The 19,568-nt window shown below is 41.5% G+C and overlaps 1 protein-coding gene across 3 annotated transcripts in view; it reads right to left on the reverse strand.

Moving 5' to 3' along the window:
- The window catches only part of UBAP1 (ubiquitin associated protein 1), a 56,514-nt gene extending 43,340 nt beyond the window's left edge, over positions 1-13,174 (reverse strand). For 2 of the 3 annotated variants that reach the window (XM_082627972.1, XM_082627970.1), the window contains exon 1: positions 13,029-13,174. The gene's annotated coding sequence lies outside the window, so the exon portion shown is untranslated. Of the gene's footprint in view, positions 1-12,502; positions 12,798-13,028 lie in introns of those variants that run through there. The other variant, XM_082627971.1, reaches the window with a different exon arrangement.
- Between the last annotated feature and the right edge of the window lie 6,394 nt (positions 13,175-19,568).

A 19,568-nucleotide genomic window follows, 5' to 3' on the forward strand; every position in this document is an offset into this window, starting at 1 on the left:
GACAACAACGTTTAAAGGGGGTAGTACAGAACCATACAGGATCAGACTCTTTGTATGATATTGAAGTTAAGTCGGTTATCAGTTCAAACTAGACTGTTCGAAATTTAAGATGTTAAGTGTAATCCCTGAGAGAAATGAAAACATAAATCCACATAGACAAAGTGGAAACAACCCAACTGTCCATCAACTGACAAATGGATAAATAAAACATGATATATACATACAATGGAATATTATTTGTCAGTAAAAAACAATGGCATGGGGCTTCCCTGGCGGTGCAGTAGTTAAGAATCTGCCTGCCAATGCAGGGGACACAGGTCCGAGCTCTGGTCTGGGAAGATCCCACATGCCGCAGAGCAACTAAACCTGTGTGCCACAACTACTGAGCCTGCATGCCACAACTACTGAAACCCACACACCTAAAGCCCATGCTCCTCAACAAGAGAAGCCACTGCAAGCCTGCACACCACAATGAATAGTGGCCCCCGCTCGCTGCAACTAGAGAAAGCCCGTGCGCAGCAACGAAGACCCAATGCAGCCAAAAATAAATAAATAAAATAAACTTATGGAAAAAAAATGGCATGGTTGAACACAGAAAACATGCTAAATGAAAGAAGCAAGTCACAAAAGACTACATATTTCCATTTATGTGAAATGTCTAAAATAGGCAAATCCAGAAACAGAAAGTAAATAAGTGGTTGCTAGGGGCTGTGGGGAGAGTGGAATAGGGAGTGAATGCTAATGGACATGAGGTTTCTTTTTGGGGTACTGAAAATGTTCTGGAACATTTTCAACAGACTGTAGTGGCGGTTTCACCACACTGTGAATACTAAAAAAACACTGAACTGTACACTTTTTTTTTTTTTTTTTTTTTTTTGCAGTACGTGGGCCTCTCACTGTTGTGGCCTCTCCTGTTGCGGAGCACAGGCTCTGGACACGCAGGCTCAGCGGCCAAGGCTCACGGGCCCAGCTGCTCTGCAGCATGTGGGATCTTCCCAGACCAGGGCACGAACCTGTGTCCCCTGCATCGGCAGGTGGACTCTCAACCACTGTGCCACCAGGGAAGCCCTGAACTCTACACTTTTAATGACTGAATTTTGTGATATATGAATTATACCTTAATAAAGCTATTTTTAAAAATCCAGCCCTAAATACAGACGAGTTTAGAAGGTGGAAAAAATATGCCATGGTGAAACTGTTTCAAGCTCAGGATCAATAGTTTTAAGCAGTTCTCAAATTGGTCTAACAGGACTTTCAGGAGAGAACTGAGAGTACGGAAAAAGAGAAATAAAACCTCTAAGAGCTAAATAAATAAATAACACAGTCTTGAAACTAGAAGAGGTGAGTACCAAGCAAAATGCACTGGTAAAAACTGAAATCTAGACATATCATAAAAATTTAGATCATCACCAGATTTTTAAAAGTCTGAACAACAAACAGCTTCCAGATACAAAGTGGTTATATACAAAGGAAAGAGAATAAGACTAGCTTCAAGAACTCACTATCATCAACAGAGGCTATAAAATTATGGAGCAATTATCTTCAAAAATCTAATTAAGAATAGTTGTAAAATTAGAACCCTAGTATCTAAATAAGGGAGCAAAATGAAAACATTTCAACATCTAAAGACTGAAAATTCACTCTTCATTGATTCCTCCCTGAAAAAAGAATTCAGAGATATAGTTTACCAAAGCATAAAATTAATCTAAAGTAGGAGAAATGGAAAACATCAGAAAAAGCAGTGGGCAAATAAATCAGTAAAATATACGTAGTCCAAGGCAATTCCTGACATAAAAGTAAGTAAGTGATCTGGAAATAAAATCTGAGATGACCTGAAAATGGGAGAAATTTGGAAGAGAGGAGGAAGTAAAACAAACTTGTCAGGCTTCCCTGGTGGCGCAGTGGTTGAGAGTCCGCCTGCCGATGCAGGGGACACGGGTTCGTGCCCCGGTCCGGGAAGATCCCACATGCCGCGGAGCAGCTGGGCCCGTAAGCCATGGCCGTTGAGCCTGCGCGTCCAGAGCCTGTGCTCCGCAACGGGAGAGGCCACAACAGTGAGAGGCCCACATACCGCAAAAAAAAAAAAAAAAAAAAAACTTGTCTTATTGTAGAGATTACATATACAGGACATATGGACTTTATGTATAAAAATTACATACATTGGACTTCCCTGGTGTCCAGTGGCTGATACTCCATGCTCCCAGTGCAGGGGACCCAGGTTCAATCCCTGATCAGGGAACTAGATCCCACATGCCACAACTCAAGAGTTCGCATGACACAACTAAAAATACTGTATACCACAACGAAGATTCTGCATGCAGCAACTAAGACCCGGAACAGCCAAATAAATAAATGAATTTTAAAATTACATATAAAAATTCTAACAGCAACCAACATAAAAAAAGGAATAGGATGAACAACTTTCAAATAACTAAAGCAAATAAGTCAAATATAGAAAATTCATCAAAAGGAAGAAAAAGATTTTAAAAAACAAGAAAAAAGGAGGGTAAACAGAAAACGTAGAATAAGAATAAAACTAAATAGATTTATAATCATAATTAATATGAAAGAATTTATTCCCCCTGTTCAAAGAGCAATATTTGGCCTGGGTTCAAAAAAAGAAAAAGCATAAAAGACAAGCCTTTTAGAAAATGGGAAATTAGGATAGGAAATGTTATAGAAAAGATATCTGTGTAGTTAGAGTCTAGGAAACAAAATCAACAAAGGCTCCTCATCCTTTGAAAATTATCCACTAACAGATTTGCTTCAGATTACCAAATGTAGCAATTAACATAGTAAGATTATTGGCAATTGTCCTAAGAGCTCTACTTCTAAAGCTAAAGGTACATACAATACATATACAAAAGAATTTTTCTTCTATATTTTATAACTTCATATATTTTATTATGAAATGATTTCCAATAAAGGAAAACAAAAAGCACATGGCAGACCTTTCAACAAATCTTAGTTGTTTTACAAGTATCTATCTCTAATAACAAAACTCAACAAACACATTCTTCTTATAAGTAAAAGCAAAGATTAATAATATAAGAAATGTTAATATGAAGTAAATCAAAAGGGTTATTATAAGGACAAAATAAGATAACACAAGCAATAGTTACCACTGTCTACTGGGACCTCCTCACTTTCCTAAACCAGATCTTATTTTTTTTTTTTTTTTTTTTGCTGTACGCAGGCCTCTCACTGTTGTGGCCTCTCCTGTTGCGGAGCACAGGCTCCGGACGCGCAGGCTCAGCAGCCATGGCTCACGGGCCCAGCTGCTCCGCGGCATGTGGGATCTTCCCGGACCGGGGCACGAACCCGCGTCCCCTGCATCAGCAGGCGGACTCTTAACCACTGCACCACCAGGGAAGCCCCCCAGATCTTATTTTAATAAGAGTAGTTCTACACTTCAATGGCTTATACGTACTCTAAAGAATAAAGAAAGCTGGTACCAAGAGACCAGTCACCCATAATAAGAAACCCATTCATTTTTACATTGACTTATAAGTGAGTCCCTGAAGATCAAATAGGAAACCCTCTATAAAGGTTAAAGATTAAAAATAATAATTAGGGGCTTCCCTGGTGGCGCAGTGGTTGAGAGTCCGCCTGCCGATGCAGGGGACGCGGGTTCGTGCCCCGATCCGGGAGGATCCCACATGCCGTGGAGCGGCTGGGCCCATGAGCCATGGCCGCTGGGCCTGTGCGTCTGGAGCCTGTGCTCCCCAACTGGAGAGGCCACAACAGCGAGAGGCCCGCGTACCACAAAAAAAAAATAAATAAATAAATAAAAATAAATTAAAAAAATAAAAAAAAAATAATAATAATAATAATAATTTTAAAAAGGCTGGGACTTCCCAGGTAGCAAGTGGTTAAGAATCCACCTGCCAATGCAGGGGACACGGGTTCGATCCCTGGTCCAGGAAGATCCCACGTGCCACAGAGCAACTAGGCCTGTGCACCACACTACTGAGCCTGCACTCTAGAGCCCACGAGCCACAACTACTGAGCCCGCGTGCTGCAACTACTGAAGCCCGCACACCTAGAGCCCCTGCTCCACAACAAGAGAAGCCACCACAATGAGAAGCCTGCGAACTGCAATGAAGAGTAGCCCCCACTTGCCGCAACTAGAGAAAGCCCACGTGCAGCAAGGAAGACCCAATGCAGCCAAAAAAATAATAAAAAAAAAAGAGAACACAGGAATATGCAAATAGAATTCTATAGTGAAGAGAGATGTTATCTGGCTTTTATTCTTTTCCCCCAATGGAAAAACTAGCTAAATAATTACTTTTTTTTTAAATTTTGTGTGTGCGTGTGCACATTTTGGGTGAAAGGGAGAATTCTTTTTTTTTTTTCTTTTTTTTTAAATTTATTTATTTTTGGCTGCGTTGGGTCTTCGTTGCTGTGCACAGGCTTTCTCTAGTTGTGGCAAGTGGGGGCTACTCTTCCTTGCGGTGCTCGGGCTTCTCACTGCGGTGCACAGTCTTCTCACTGTGGTGGCTTATCTTTGTTGTGGAGCATAGACTCTAGGTGCGCGGGCCTCAGTAGTTGTAGTAGGCAGGCTCAGTAGTTGTGGCACATAGGCTTAGCTGCTCCACAGCATGTGGGATCTTCCTGGACCAGGGCTCAAACCTGTGTCCCCTGCATTGCAGGCGGATTCTTAACCACTGCACCAGCAGAGAAGTCCCTAAATAATTACTTTTTTGTTCCCCCCTTGCTGGTTCCCAATCAAATTTTGTTCATTTGAAAAACTATCCCTGCCTGGTCACAGCAAAAGGCAATTTCTCAGGCTTCATGCCTCGTTCACTCAACATCTGTTTAAGGTGTACCTACAATTATTGCTTGGTACTTCTCTAAGTGGCAGCTATAACAGGACAAAATCCCTCATTAAAATTAATTCTAATGGAAAAAGACAAACATTAAGCATAAAAAAATAAATAAAAGTTACTGAGAATTCCCAGATAAAATGCAGTATATTAGCTTTAGAAAAATAAGAATGTTAGCTAACAGTGGAAAAGTATTATGCTTCTAACAAAGTATATGTTAAAAACTTTATAATTTTCAAAACTATATGTTAAAGTCTTAGGTACTTTTGAAAAGACCATCACATACATCATCTTATATGAACCTCACATGCTAGGAGATATAAGCAGGTATCCTCATTCTACAAACTAAAAAGTTCAAGTCTGAAAGAGATGGTTAGTTTTATTTTTTTTATTTTTATTTTTTTGCGGTACGCGGGCCTCTCACTGTTGTGGCCTCTCCCATTGCGGAGCACAGGCTCTGGACGCGCAGGCTCAGCAGCCATGGCTCACGGGCCCAGCTGCTCCGTGGCATGTGGGATCTTCCAAGACCAGGGCACGAACCCGTGTCCCCTGCATCGGCAGGCGGACTCTCAACCACTGCGCCACCAGGGAAGCCTGAGATGGTTAGTTTTAAATGGGAAACCAGAACTAGAACTTTAGATCTTTCAACTCACTGTCCAGAGTTCTGTCCATTACAATATAATCTCTCCTGGCAAAAGACGTTAATTAAAAAGCTTATAATATATTAAGAAAACATCTCATAAAAAGGTCCCAAATCAACCTCATTTTATTGTAAATTGAAAACTTTACTATTGAGGGACTTCCCTGGTGGCTCAGTGGTTACGAATCTGTCTGCCAATGCAGGGGACACGGATTCGAGCCCTGGTCTGGGAAGATCCCACATGCCGTGGAGCAACTAAGCCTGCGAGCCACAACTACTGATCCCGCGCGCCACAACTACTTAAGTCCACACACCTAGAGCCCGTGCTCCACAACAAGGAGAAGCCACCGCAATAAGAACCCCGCGCCCCACAGCAAAGTATAGCCCCCACTTGCTGCAACTAGAGAAAGCCCACGCACAGCAACAAAGACCCAACGCAGCCCAAAAATAAAATAAATAAATTATTTTTTAAAATTACTATTCAAAGTATGGTCCTTGGGACATCAACATAACCTGGGAGCTTATTAAAATACACAATTGCAAGCCCACCCAGAACTACTGAATCAGAATCTACATTTTACCACAATCTCCAGGTGATCTACACGCACAATAAAATTTGACAAGCATGTGTCGAGAACAGTGCTGTCCAAAAGAACTTTCCATAATGATAAAAATGGTTTATATCTGGGGCTTCCCTGGTGGCGCAGTGGTTGAGAGTCCGCCTGCCGATGCAGGGGACACGGGTTCGTGCCCCGGTCCGGGGGGTTCCCACATGCCGCGGAGCGGCTGGGCCCGTGAGCCATGGCCGCTGAGCCTGTGCGTCCGGAGCGTGTGCTCCACCACGGGAGAGGCCACAACAGTGAAAGGCCCACATACCGCAAAAAAAAAAAAAAAAAAAAAAAAAAAAGTTTTATATCTGCACTATGTGGCTATCGTATTTGACAGATCAAGAACGTCTCAAACTAGAACTGTGCCTAAATATAATTTCTTACAATACTAAATAAAATAAGCCTCAGTTACCCTAACATGTACACTCTTTCACTAAATTTTACTGCCAGTAATACATACAGGCCAAAAACATTTTTTTTTTAAACAGAGACCCAACAACTCAAAAAGCATAGCTTCCTAGAGACATTTGGAGTAAGACCTACATTATTATGGGGTAAGCCATACATTATTACTGACTGCATTATAAAAGGTATAGTTATAAAAGATTCTCATTTAATAATCTACCAATAATTTTGTTTAACATGGGCTCTCAAAAAAGAAACGTTCCATTATCTTAAAATTCTGCTTATATAAAACACCAAGTTCTCTGAATAAGCCAGGTAAGTGAAATATTATTGTAAAAACTATCTACTACAAGGATAAAGTTAGATTCCCTATTAAATTATAAGAACTAGCTAGAATTTCCTGTTTCAGAAAATGGATGGGACAGGATATAAACAATTCAAAACCTTCAGTAATTTTAAAGTATTTCAGAACAAAATTTGTGGTAAGTTGGTTGGTTGATTTCCTATTGGTGTTATCACTTGGAAATAGAGTAACCTTTGATGGAAGAAAATTTTTTGAGAATTCACAAGCTACCCCTAAATTCCACTCCATATAATAATTTGTAATCTAGCTGACATTTGACTTTGAATTCCACCCACAGAAAGGAGTCATTTATCATACATGGTGTGGTATAAGGTATAATCTGCCTGAAGGAGAAAATAGGGAATTTACTGCCCATATCCTTCGCCACTGAACTCTAGAAGGAAATATTAACACTCCCAAACTATAGGAAGATGTCAGGATTAGGAAGATTCCATTCTTACTAACGAAGGAAGAAATGAGGATATGAACCCTGCCTAGGACTAAGACCATGATGATAAGATGCAGCACAAGACAAGCAAAGCCAGTCTGACCTTGAGTCTCCAAAGGGTTATTAAAAGAGGCTGGGGATAGGCCAGCCAGCAGTGACAAACAGCAAAAGATTGGGAGTTAAAGATAGTTGAAGACTGAGTTTAGCATCAAAATCTCTAATTCTGTTGTTCTCTTCTATTTACCCATCAAATCTGATGGTAACTAAAAATTTTCCATTATACTCTTCTATAAGCTATGAGGGACATTCTAAAGTATGGTATTTATGCAAGGATTATCAAAACTCTAGGGACATATCTTTCACAAATACCAAGGGTGTACTGTATATCACTATACAGTATTTGCAGTATAATTAAAGTCTGGTGGATGTTTTATATTTCAATATGATCTTTGCCAGGATCAGAACATCCAACTGCTGAGAAGAACAGTTCCCAAAGTTCATAGTACTCCATAGTCTTCTCATGAAAAAAAGAAAAAAGTTTTTAGAGGCTTTAATACACGACAGAGTAAATCAAATCGCTCAAGATTTTTATAAAAATAACCTAAGAGATAAGGGTTTAATGGTGGATAGGAGCCACACAGTCCAAAGAACTGGGCAGAGAGTTTAAAAAACAAAACAGAAAAACCATATCCTCCCTCACATATGTTCTAGTCAGTTTGCAATATTCATCATAATTTTTTTTTTTTTTTGGCCACCCACGTGGTTTGCAGGATCTTAGCTCCCTGACCAGGGATTGAACCTGCTCCCTTGGCAGTGAAAGCTCGGAGTCCTAACCACTGGACCACTAGGGAATTCCCCATCATAACTTTAAACAGATGTAGCTTCTCCAATACTAAGAAGAGTACTTCATTCTTTTAAATGTATCTAATGCAATTTAAATACCATAAACATACGAGCAAAAAAAAACCAACCCCCCCCAACACACAGGAACAAGTTGTTGTTTTGTTTTGTTTTGTTTTGTTTTGTGGGGTTTTTTTAATTAATTAATTAATTTTATTTATTTTTGGCTGCTTTGGGTCGTCGTTGCTGCGTGCGGGCTTTCTCTCGTTGTGGCAAGAGGGGGCTACTCTTTGTTGTGGTGCATGGGCTTCTCATAGCAGTGGCTTCTCTTGTTGCAGAGCACGGGCTCTAGGCACACGAGCTTCAGTAGCTGTGGCTTGCGGGCTCTAGAGCGCAGGCTCAGTAGTTGTGGCTCACAGGGTTAGTTGTTCTGCGGCCTGTGGGATCTTCCCAGACCAGGGCTTGAACCTGTGGACCCTGAATTGGCAGGCGGATTCTTAACCACTGCACCACCAGGGAAGTCCAAAGTTCTTGTTTAACTATGAAAATTTACTATTTCTCCTTTTTACTTAATGTAATTACATTCCACCTAATTTTATCCTAATTATATAATATTGTATTACTTGAAAATAAAAACAAAAAAACTCTTCCAAAATGTTTCCACATCAGCTCTCTCACAAACCACAATTATTCTTGATAAAGCCCACACTAGACAGGACTAGATATCAAAAAATCTTTTAAAACATATTTTAGTAGAAATCCTAACTGCTCAGAATGAGTGACTCATGAATTGTCCGCACCAGAAAACTCTCTCACTGTCATACCACATTATTAACATTTTGTAAAATGCATACATCATTCACAAATCTGTTAGTTTCCCAGTTTGGGGAAATATATGTAACCTGTGTATAAGGCACAACTCAAGCTGCTTTTAAAACCCTCTGGCCCAAGACTTCCCTGGCAGTGCAATGGTTAAGAATCCGCCTGCCAATGCAGGGGACACAGGTTCGATCCCTGGTCCGGGAAGATCCCACGTGCTGCAGAGTAACTAGGCCCGTGCACCACAACTACTGAGCCCACGAGCCTAAGGCCCGTGCTCTGCAACCAGAGAAGCAACCACAACGAGAAACCCACACGCCCGCAACAAAGAGTAGTCCCTGCTCGCCGCAACTACGCGCAGCAACGAAGACCCAATGCAGCCAAAAGTAAATAAATTTATTTTTTAAAAAAAGTCTGGCCCTGTAACTCCAAAGACAATACAAACACAACTCTTGAGAAGCTGGCCTTTCTAATCAAGCAAATATTGGTACTAAATGTCACATTAGATGCCACATGACAGACATGTATACTCTTGTATTTATTAAAATAGCATGCCTAGAAGAGGATTTCCTAAATATGATATAAAAAGCATAAAAGACTGAAAAGTTCAGTTCACTAAAATTATGAACTTTTCTCATCAAAAGACTATGAAGAGATAAGACAAGTCACAAATTGGGAGAGGATATTTGCAAACCATCAACAAATAATTAGTATACAAAATAAATAAATAACTCTTAAAAATCAATCAGAAAAAAACTCAAAAATAGGCAGAGAACTTGAATATACACATCACAGAAGCACAAATGGCCAATGAACATACAAAAAAGATGCTCAACTTTGGGAAATGGTAATAAAAACACAGTAGATACTATTTCAAACCCAAGAGATTTGAAAAAAATTTAAAACTCTGACAATATTAAGTGTTGGGGAGGAAGTGAAACAACCAAAACACACACACTGCTGGCTCTTGACTCAGTAAACCACAAGATTCACAATTACCATGAGCCAATTCAGTGACTCAAACACTGGAAGTGTTTGGTAAGCATTAAGCAACTGACAATGACCAACCCAAAATTCTGAGAACACATGAGGATTACTGCCAAATACAAATTTTGGCCCTTGCTGAAGCAGGTCCAACCTGACTCAGCAATACAAGTATAAAAACTTTTAGTCCCTTATCTAGTTTATCCAGTTTATTTTGTAAAGTACAAAATATTCAGGTATTTACTTCCTCCTAGAATACTGACGATATCTTAAGTGACTAAAATTGTAATGAACTATTTATCATTCCAGTTACACTACTATTTCAGTGAGAACAAGTAGTTTAAAATGGTATTACTTTAAAACTCATGCTTATACTTTAAATTTACTTGATAGGAATTGAATGGCCCTGTGACCATCTAAGTGGGGCAAAATGATGTAACAGATGCAGTAAAGGCATTGAAATCGGACAAATTTAGTAAACTTGGTTAAGTTACTCAACTTTTCTAATCCTCAGTTTCCTCAACACCTAAAAAGCATGCCTCTCACGACCTGCTTACCTAAACAAATTGTAAGGATTAAGTGAGATTATGTAAAGTGTTTAACAATGCCTAGCTCATTAATATTGACCCAATTTTAGCACATATCCCTTTGTAAATCTAGCTGCCCTCACCTAAAATTTTTTAAATCTGAAATTATAATTCTCAATTCATAGGAAAATATTATTCTTACATTCAAATTATTTTCCAATATTACAAGAAATTGTGTGCTACAGGTTTAGAAGAGCAACACCCTGCTTACATCTTTCTCTGACTGAAAGGCTCTTTCCTATAAGGAATTAGATTCTGGAAAAGAGGATAGATTTTCACTTATCTTCGTGATACAGATGCAAGGATTCCCATGCTATGTGGGAAACTAAATCCAGTTATTTCTAAGCTTCAACTCAAGGTTTTCTTGACTCCAAGAAGAAGCTTATTTAATACCTAATTAAAGGTACTGTACGCTACCTTTTGCATTTCTTGAGAAAGATTGTCTGAAGAAAATTACCTGGTTAATGATAAACTGATGGTCTGGTTTTGGTTTTGGGTGCTCTGTGGGGAAAATGTTTACACTTAAAATAATCTACATATTAAAAACCCTCATAACATTCAACAATACAATTAAATAACAGGAAAAATGTATAATGCTGACAACTACACTCTGAGGTAATGAAGATACATTTATAATGCTGAAAAAATTCAGAGAGAATTTTAGTCACTGAATTAAACTTCAGGAATCCTCATTTTAAATACATTACCACAGTCAAGACATCAAGGAAAAGTCACCCAAGATAAAGTGATGTTTGCCAGCCTAAGAAATGGGAACTGATGAGAAAAACTACTGATGAGAATTGTCCACAGACCTAATATTATCATATTAGGATACTGTTACTGTCTTCTTCAAAATCAAAAAGAAAAATAAAATCTTTCAGATATACATAAAGTATGTCATGATGAAATAATGAGTCAAATACGAAACAAAAGAAAAATTCAGTAAGTTCTTATATTTACATAATTTTATAAGACTTCCTTAGTCTTCATTTCCAAAAAACACTTTTTCTTCCAATGAGGCTGTGCAGTGATATTCTCACTAGAGAAATATTAATTTTCCCATTTCCATAATTATAATGACTTATTAATGCAACACACATTTGGCAGTCAATAAACGTTGAATAAATAAGTAACAAAGAATGAATAGGATGGATTAGAAACAAAAATTTAATTTACAAAATCCCACTTTATTTTATTTATTTTTTTTTTTTTGCGGTACGCGGGCCTCTCACTGTTGTGGCCTCTCCCGTTGCTGAGCACAGGCTCCGGACGCTCAGGCTCAGCGGCCATGGTTCACGGGCCCAGCCGCTCTGCGACATGTGGTATCTTCCCGGACCGGGGCACGAACCCGAGTCCCCTGCATCAGCAGGCGGACTCTCAACCACTGCGCCACCAGGGAAGCCCCAAAATCCCACTTTAAAAAGTAGGTTAATGCAGACAATGTAATTCTTTTAGACTTCAGACATTTTACATTCTTTGCTACAAAATAATACAGAAACTTTCAGTTTAACTAGTTTGGGACATTAACTAGAAAGAGCTGTCTATCACTAAAGACTAAGTGCCCCGTTTTTCACATCATCAAATCTGACAAAATTCTAAAGAGAAACATCCATCATATCTATCCAAATTCTCAAATTCTAATAATTAGAACTGAGGAAAGAAAGAAGCCCTAGTAAGCTGAGTTAGAACAGAAGCTATTTAATAGATAACTAAATTACCAAATCTGGTTTTGCAACACTCCGTGGTGTCTAAAAACTCTCAAAATTTTATTTCAGTTTAATATAAAATGTATTTTTATGCCTAGCCACACTTTTAAGAAACTGTCTGGAAACAAAAACATGTGGCGACAACACAAAGGTCAGAGATCGCTGATAGAGATCAAATAAATGAACTATAAATTAATGATCCACAAGCAAGATTAGGGGCTGTTTCTGAAACCCAGGGGGACTGTACAGATAAGTCTCCACCCAAGAAACAAACAAAAGAAGCAAGATTAACATACCTGGAGAAGACCAGGCAAGGCCAAATATATCCCCAAAGATCACTCGCCCCAGATCTGGTCTCCTCCCTTTCCCCCTAACCTCATCGCCTCAGGGAAAACTAAATCTGTATCTCACGTCCCCAGCTCAACCTCAAGTCGTCCCCATCTCTAACCTTTACTAAAACCTGGGTCCCTCTCCCCAACATCCTCTAATTCCCACCGAGCTCTCGCTCCAGCCAGATAGATGTCTACTGCGCCTATTTTCCAGTAGAGTATTAGTCCCCTTAGTCCTAACTCATTTATTTTCCCGCGTCCCATCTGCCCTCCGCCCCTTCAACTCTGGTCCCCTCACTCCGACCCTTCTCCCAGAATCCTCCCCAAGTCACCCGTCTCTGGCCCCTGCGCCTTCACACCCCCTGAGATGCCGCTCCTCTCATTCCACTCAGCCTCCAGCTTCGTCCCTATCCCTCCCCCATCCATCTCCCGGTACCTGCTCCCTCCCCCAACTCCGCCCCTCTCCCCCTCCCCCAGCGGGAGGCCCCCTCACCTGAACGCTGCCGCCGCTGTCCCAGAACCGAAAGGTGCTGCCGCCAACCGGCCTCCCAGGCTCGGCCCCCGCTGAGCTCCTGACGGCCCCTAGGGAGAGCGAAGACCACCACCTCCAACTCTGCCCTCCCCAGGCCAGGCCGTCACCGTAGCCACCGCCAGTGCCACAGCCGCCATGTTGAAGCCCAACTTCCCTCCTCCTTCCCCTCACCGCTCCTCCTCTTTGGGCGTCTGACGTCATAGCGCCGCGCTCCATCCCTCGAGCCAATGGGAGGAGTCAACGGTGACGTGACTAATCTCCGCAAGGGTTTCAGAGCGTCGCTGTTGGAACCAGGGAACCCGGCACACCCAAAGGGAGGGAGGAAAGGTGGGGGTCACTGAGAGGGTAATGCGTAAGGGCTGGAGAAGGGGCCCAGGTGGGAGTCCGAGAGACTTGAATCTCGAAGGGAAGCACAAAGGCTTACCAAGGAGACCCACTTGGAAATCAGAATGTCTGGCTGGTCCTGGGTCATTGAGTTGGTACAAAGTCCTACCCTTTCTGGGCCTCACTTTCCCCATTTACAAATTGTAAGGGAGCACGACCCTATGAGGCCTTACCAGAACAGACCCCCACCCATGTCCTCTGCCTGCCTTTTGTCTGTAAAAAAAAAATTTAGTCGAAGAATAAATTTAATCAGAGAATTGAAAAAAACGCAGAAAGAAAGAAAAACAGTCAAGCAAGACACAATAATAATACTTTAGCCATTAAGCAAAGTCAAGGACCTTTAGTTCTTCCTGAGGGACTATAGATAATATTCTGAGCTATGTCCTTTGAGCTGTTTTGCAGATACTGAACCCCTACCCCCACCAGGTGGAAGAAGTTAACTGTAGGCTGCCCACAAGCATGTAGACCCGAGACCAGTTGGAACCAGAAGGTAGATGATGCCGACTCCTGATTACCTCATCACCAACCAATCAGAAGAATGTCCACGAGCTGACCACTCCCTGCTCGTTGAACACTGTAAGACTCCTCACTACCTCGTCCAGGGCGGGACACACAGTCTTGAGGGCATTAGCCCACTGTGACCCCCTTTGCCTGGCAAAGCAATAAAGCTGTTCTTTTCTACTTCACCCAAAACTGTCTCCACGTTTCTATTAGGCACCAGTGAACAGAGGCCGAATTTCAGCAACACAATGAATGGGTTGAATGTTGACCTCTAAATCTCCCTCCAGTTCTGACATTCAACGGGTTTAAACCAGGTAATCCAGTCCCAAACCTTTACTGCCTTCTGTACTTATTGGATGTCTCCTAGAATCAAGTGCATTGAGGTTCATAACTGAATGAGATGAGTCATTGTTCCCAAAAGTTCCTAACTGGTGGGAAAAATAGAAGCATAAACAGTAACTCTAGAAAAAGTCAGGGTGATGATGACATCAGTTACTCTGGAAAAACTGACCTTTGGCTAAAGGATTAGGAGAGATTTACATCTCTATACTTTCTTGGTACTGTACTTAAAGAATGTGTACCCTTGTGTCTAATTCTCTAGCCCTGTTTTCTCTCCAGAACTCCAGAGAAGATTAATTGTATTTTGAAGAGTGCAGCAGTTTTAAGCCACAATGAGAGAAAGTGGGCATTCCAGAAGAGGGCAGTTAAAATGAACAGAGAGGGACTTCCCTGGTGATCCAGTGGGTAACACTCTGTGCTCCCAGTGCAGGTGTCCAGGGTTCCATCCCTGGTCGGGGAACTAGATCCCACATGCATGCTGCAAATAAAAGTTTGCATGCCACAACTATGAGCCCGCATGCCACAACTAAAAAAAAAAAAATCCCACATGCCACAAGGAAGATCTCACGTGCTGCAACGAAGACCCAGCACAGCCAAAATAAATAAATAAATAAAAATACATATTAATGGACTTCCCTGGTGGCACAGTGGTTACGAATCTGCCTGCTGGGCTTCCCTGGTGGCACAGTGGTTAAGAATCTGCCTGCCAATGCAGGGAACATGGGTTTGAGCCCTGGTCCAGGAAGATCCCACATGCCGCAGAGCAACTAAGCCCATGTGCCCCAACTACTGAGCCTGCGCTCTAGAGCCCATGAGCCACAACTACTGAAGCCCATGCACCACAACTACTGAAGCCCGCGTGCCTAGAGCCCATGCTCCTCAACAAGAGAAGCCACCACAATGAGAAGCCCGCGCACCACAACAAAGAGTATCCCCCGCTCCTGCAACTAGAGAAAGCCCACATGCAGCAACAAAGACCAAATGTAGCCATAAATAAATAAATAAATAAATAAATAAATAAATAAATAAATAAATAAAACATTTTTAAAAATACATGTTAAAAAAATAAACTGAACAGAGAATAGCAAATCATCACTTTTGGACTACTTTCCTACTTAATTCAACAGATAATGGGCAGCCACAGAAGGTTTGTGGAGAGAGCAGTATCTGAGCAAATCTCTTCATCAGGAGAATTAAAATAGTAGCAGTGAATAAAATGGATTGGAGACTACCTTGTAGACTTCTACACTGAGTAAAAGACTTACACCTGAACTAAAGCATAGACAGTGGGAATGGAGACTAGGAGATAAGCTGAAGCAAGACTTAGGAAATGGACTCAACAAGATTTAGAGACCTGCTATATGGAAGGAGAAATCACAAAGAAGAAAGAGCCAAGTTTTGGAGGTGTCTTATTAACAGAAATAAGGCCTAAGATTTACTGAAGTACTAAGGGAGATAATAATGAGTCTAGCTGGCCAAACTGAGATTAAGATGATGGCAGATTTTCTGCAGAGACGCTCAGGAGGAAATGTGAGCTTGGAAATCAGGAAAGAGATAAGGAGTACACAGGTATAACATAGTGGTACTCCTTGAACAAATAAATTTGTCATTCATTTATCCAGCAAGTATTAATTGAGTGCCTGCAGTATACCAGACACTGTTCTATGCACTAGGGATACAACAGTATATAAAAATACACCCCCCCAGGGGCCTCCCTGGTGGCGCAGTGGTTGAGAGTCCGCCTGCCGATGCAGGGGATACGGGTTCGTGCCCCGGTCTGGGAGGATCCCATATGCCGCGGAGCGGCTGGGCCCGTGAGCCACGGCCGCTGGGCCTGCGCATCCGGAGCCTGTGCTCCGCAACGGGAGAGGCCACAACAGTGAGAGGCCCGCATACCGCAAAAAAGGAAAAAAAAAAAAAAAATACACCCCCCCAAAAAAAAAAAACCTGCTCTCACAAATCTTACATTCTAGAGGAAAATAATAATAGTGGTGACAGGTTTTACGAAGAAGAATAAAGCAAGGAAAGGAAATAGAAAGTATCCAGGGTTGAAATTTATAAAGGATGGCCAGGGAAAGATGACATCAGAGAAACTGAAGGAAGTGAGGACATGAGGTCATGCAGATACCTAGGAGAACAAAATGCCAGGCCAAGGGAACAGCAAGTACAAACACCCTGAGATGAAAGCTCACCTTCTATGTTCTAGAATCAGTAAGCAGCCAGGTATGGCTGGCATGGAGTGAGTGAGCAATGAAGAGAATAAGGCAGGTGAAAGCCCAGAGGTAACAGGGGGCTAAATCATACAGGGTTTTGTAGATAATTTTAAGGACTTTGACTTTTACTCTAAGTGAGAGTCTTGACAGAGAAGGAAAATGATCTAAATTTTTAGCAGGATCACTGTAGTGACTACACTGAGCATAGCTAAAGAAGGGCAAGGGCAGAAGAAGAAAGACCACTTGGAGGTTATTGCAGTAATCCAGACAGGAAATGATAGTGCTGTAGATTGAGAAGTAGTAGTAGTGAAGGGGATAAGAAATGGTCGGGTTCTGGGTAGGTTTTGAATATAAAGCTGTAAGAATTTGCTCACAGATTAGATGCACAGTGTGAGAAAATGAGAAGACTCAAGGATGATTTTAAAGTTTTTGACCTGAGTCAAATTTTTGCAGGTATGCCTACAAGAATAGAAAATCATTAATTCAAATTTCTGGGGATACGACCCTTTGGAACACTGACAACTACGGCATGGGAAGATAAAGCAGAGAGATGGAAAAGTGGTGGCCAGAGAAGTAGAAAAGGAATCAGGAACTGTGGTGCCAGGGAGGACTAGGAAGGAAAAACTCTTTGGAGGACTGGGCCTGTGCCTCCTCTCAGAGTAGGACTCCCTGAGGCCAGAGACAAACCTCCCCCATCAGGCAGGGACTTCCTGACATTCCTCATAAGCCTAGGTCTCCTGATTTAGTTATTTTTCCTTCTCTGCCTTCTTGCTTTAAGTGGGGACCGAGTTGCTGACCACCTACAACTGGGCCAGCCTGCCATGTCCCTCCAACCCCCATGGAGGCAACACATCCTTAGGAAATGGAAAGGCACAGAGAACTATATTCAGTATACTATGATAAACCATAATGGAAAAGAATATTACCCAAAAAAGAATGTATATATGTGTATAACTGAATCACTTGTCTGTACAGAAGAAATTAACACAACATTGTAAATCAACTATACTTCAACATTTTTAATTTTTAAATAATATTTTTAAAAAAAGAAATGGAAAGGAAGTGAGGATATTTCCTAGAAAAACAAATAGTTCTTCATCTTCCTAGGAATGACTCATACTTGTCAGTTTCCACATATGAATCCCAGTGCTAGCTCACCTGGGGCCAGAAGATGGTGAACAGGGTGCCAGTCCTCTACTTTCCCTGCCCTGTGTCTTTCCCTCCCAGTGCCAGCATACCTGCTGGCCTAGAAGGAGCTCTCCAGGCAAGGAGCACCAGTTTGTGCTTCTCCCACTTTTCCTCTTCTTTCTCCCTCCCTTCATACACTAGGCTTTGGGGTATTTAAAAGCAGGGACAGGAAACACATACAAGCAGCCCTAGAATCTTTCATTCATTTAGCCATCCAACATGGACTAAATCCTACTATGTGCCAGGCACCATGAGTCTATAAAGATGCTCCAAAGAATGTTAAGTAAGGAAATCAGACAGATAATGATGGTACCTGGCAGAAAATCACCTGAGTTTCCTAGGTAGCACTTTTCCTGCCTGAGGGGTAGAGAAGAGAAAGAATTCAGGCAGTCTTGAGAAATCAAAGAAGACTTCATGGAGAAGCAGTTGAGTTAGGCCTTAACAGACAGGTAGAACAAAGGGTGCCCAAATCAATGAGAACAAAGCATTTTGAGCAAAGGCATGGATTCAGGAAAGTTCCAGGAAATTCAGATTTAATAAGTAGAGCAAAGGGTATATGTAGAAGAGCAGAGGGAGATAAGGCTGGAGAGACAAGGGGGACAAGGCTTGGCTTGGGTTTAACAATTCTAAAGCTGTAAATAAAATTACTGACATCTTTCCTCCTGGGAAATTCAAGAGAAAAGTCTGGATGAGTCCTTACAATCTTGGAGGTCAGGTTGAAACCCTCTGCCCTTCCGCAGAAGCTCAAGGACTCTGGGTGACCTCTGGAGTTCCTTCTGATTGTAAGACCTATGTGATGACCATCATATGAAGATGCAATTATCCTGATGATCATGAATGGATAAAGATGATTTCAAATTCCAAAAGGATGAAAATATAAACACACACACACACACACACACACACACACACATTCTAAAATATTAGAAGAGAATATAGAAAAATATTTTTTGAATCATGCGTTGGGAAGGACTTTTCTAATCATGACGCCAAATTCAGAAGGCATAAAGGAAATGATTGACAGATTTGATAATGGCAAAAGACCCCCTACACAAAGTGAAAAGATAAACTGACAGAAAATATCTGTGACCTATATAATAGGAAAAGGGTTAATTTTCCCCACATACAAAGAGTCCCTACAAATCCGTAAGAAAAATAGAATGATTCAATAGAAAAATATGGGTGTAACTTGTTAAGATGCAATCACTAAAGAAGAAACACAAATAGCTAGTGAACATATGAAAAGATGCCCCATATTACTGATTCTTTTTTAGTTTGAAATAGGTTATATGCCATTTATCTGTTTTTTTAAATTAATTAATTTACTTATTTATTTGTTTTGGCTGTGTTGGGTCTTCATTGCTGTGCACAGGCTTTCTCTAGTTGCGGCGAGCAGGGGCTACTCTGATGCGGTGCACGGGCTTCTCATTGCAGTGACTTCTCTGGTTGCGGAGCACGGGCTCTAGGCATGCGGGCTTCAGTAATTGTGGCGCACAGACTTAGTTGCTCCAAGGCATGTGGGATCTTCCCAGACCAGAGCTCGAACCCGTGTCCCCTGCATTGGCAAGTGGATTCTTTTTTTTTTTATTTATTTTTGGCTGTGTTGGGTCTTTGTTGCTGTGCGTGGGCTTTCTCTAGTTGCAGTGAGCGGGGGCTACTCTTCCTTGCGGTGTACGGGCTTCTCATTGTCGTGGCTTCTCCTGTTGTGGAGCACGGGCTCTAGGCGCTCAGGCTTCAGTATTTGTGGTACGTGGGCTCAGTAGTTGTGGCTCGCGGGCTCTAGAGCTCAGGCTCAGTAGTTGTGGCGCACGGGCTTAGTTGCTCCGCAGTATGTGGGATCTTCACGGACCAGGGCTGGAACCTGTGTCCCCTGCAT

The sequence above is a fragment of the Mesoplodon mirus genome, assembly GCF_964341445.2.
Source record: "Mesoplodon mirus genome assembly, chromosome: 1".
Classification (NCBI taxonomy): Eukaryota; Metazoa; Chordata; class Mammalia; order Artiodactyla; family Ziphiidae; genus Mesoplodon; species Mesoplodon mirus.